The sequence below is a fragment of the Frankliniella occidentalis genome, unplaced genomic scaffold (genome assembly GCF_000697945.3).
Source record: "Frankliniella occidentalis isolate FOCC.00 unplaced genomic scaffold, Focc_3.1 Scaffold364, whole genome shotgun sequence".
Lineage (NCBI taxonomy): Eukaryota > Metazoa > Arthropoda > Insecta > Thysanoptera > Thripidae > Frankliniella > Frankliniella occidentalis.
In genome coordinates, this window is record NW_026267487.1 from 59,038 (window position 1) to 61,414 (window position 2,377).

Below are 2,377 nucleotides of genomic sequence, written 5' to 3' on the forward strand. Positions count from 1 at the left end.
TTATAATTAATTGCAGATTTATGATGTTTTTTGAGAGTCAAAGCAAAATGATGCATTTTCTGTCATATCGTGCAAACAGTAGCATGTAGCATCAAATCAAAAATACAATAAAATGCTACTTAAACTGCACAGACGCATTGACCTAGTACTTTTATATAATTGCCAAAGGACGACGTAATTAGACAAAATCAAGGAAACTATCATAATGGTTCCAAAGGTTGGCCCCTTCTTCCTCTTGGATTGGGCGGAGTCTGAAGACAACAGCGAGGTGTCTTTGATCACCTTGGTGGAAGACATTTGCAACCCCTGCCTCTCTGAAGACCGTGATGCTGGCGTTTTCCATCTCAGACACAGCCCTGACAGTTTCCATGGCACCCCATTCCGAGTTCTTCAGCGCATTGAGGTATCTGTCGATACGTGTCTCCAGTGACAATGCTATTCCGTTCTCCATCTCTGGAAAGCGGTCAGATACGTCGAGGAGCGTCCCCACCAGAAGCTGCTCCCACTCTTCACGAAGTGGTCCGGCAAGGCGCTGTCTGATGTGGGTCACAACGCGCCACCGGAGGTTAGTGACTTGCTGCTCAGAGGGCATAGTGCCATTGAGTTGGTGTAAGAGCGACACAAAGAGGCAGTGACCATTACCTGGGACTACAGCTACTCTGGCCATAACACCACCGAAGTCAACGACGTCTTCATTTATAGGCAGCGGCGCAGGTGATACTGGCGGCGGTGAAGGTGACGGAGCTGGTGGTGGCCCAGGTGGTTCGCTAGGTGATGGACCTGGCTGTGGCAAAGGTGGTTCAGTGGGATAACCAAGCTGCGCCTTTGTGCGCTGGGCCATATTCACGATTTTCTGAATCGCCGTTAGTCTACGTTTCAGAGAGGGAGCCGTGTGCAAGGTTGAGAGGCGAGCCCGGACAAAAGGTGGGTCAATCAGAAGAGTGTCCCATGTCTTCCCACGGGTCATGGCCACGTAAGAAAGACCTGATTGAAACTCTCTCTTGCCAACGTTCACAACTACTCTGTCGAGAGTGAGACCTTGAGCACTGTGGACCGTGCTTCCCCAGGCAAGGCGTAAAGGCACTTGCTCTCTGCTGCAGGCTACCTCTTTAACCTTAAAAGTGCGAGTAAGAGGAAGTGTTGGAAAGAATCCGTCAACTTTTATGACAGGGCCAGTGTAACGCTGAAACCTGACAAGCACGGTAAAGGGCAGTTTGTTGGGTGGGCTCTGGCCTTCGGCATAAACGACAGCTGCAACAGTGCCCAAAGCTCCGTTGACGAGGCCAGCTTTTGTCTACAAGTTGGCACGGAGCATTACGAGAGCACCAACTGAGAGGTAGATAAATGATTCAAGACCACCAGCTTCGTCTGGGCCAGCCTTTTTAGCGGTGTCGTTATTGTGGACAGCTGGTATACGGGCGACAGGACAATTCAGTTCGACGAGTCTTTTGATGTTGTAGGCCCTGGCGTCGCTGTTTGTAGAAAAGATGTGCATCGCATCCCGGAATTGGCGTTGCTCTGGCGGTGGGACGACACTTGAAAAACGCTGCTGAAGCAGCTTGTAGCTCTCCACACTACAGCAGCCCCTAGAAGACATCATAAAGAAAGAGTAAAGGTAAAAATTAATAGTTGTACCTTGAAGTGGATAAAAATGACCATTTGGGTGGTATCGTCACCGTCTTGACTCACCTGCCAATCTCATCGAGGACACTGCACAGGGTTGTGTCTGTTTGCCGCTTGGATTGAGAGAGCACGACATCGTGTTTGAACTGAGCAAAGGTATAGTGCCCACGGAGGTCCATTTCAGAAGAACCGTCTTTGGGCACTCTGTAGATGGCCTTGCTGCATACAGGGGGGAGTTGAGCCAAGTTCCCAATCAGATAGATGTGCATATTTCCAAATAGTTCTTTGGAATAGGGATGTGCCTCACTACACCGTCGCTCGACCATTCCAAGCAGGCTAAGGCTCACCATGGAGTATTCATCGATAAAGAGAAAGCGTACGTTTTCCATGTCATCCTGAAAAGCTTTTGCACGCTCTCCGGTGAGTGGGGCAAAGTCACGCGGTCTGATGGGCAGTTGCAGGCCTCAGTGAAGTGTCTCACCGTTGATGCCCAGGGCAGCCACAGCAGTAAAAGCCATCAGCCGATAGGAGTCACGACCAAGCCGTGCGTCCAGGGTAGATGTCACAGCTTTAATGACTGTAGACTTTCCACAGCCAGCTTTGCCCTGGACGATTACTAGGCGTGGCGGGGTTGAGCCTCTGGGTTTGACAATTTCTTCTATCTGCAGTGACAGGATGTCCATGACAACTTGCTGCTCCGGAGACAAGTGAACAGCGGGGCCGGTCGAGGTTGTGCGCTCCACAACGAATTCTG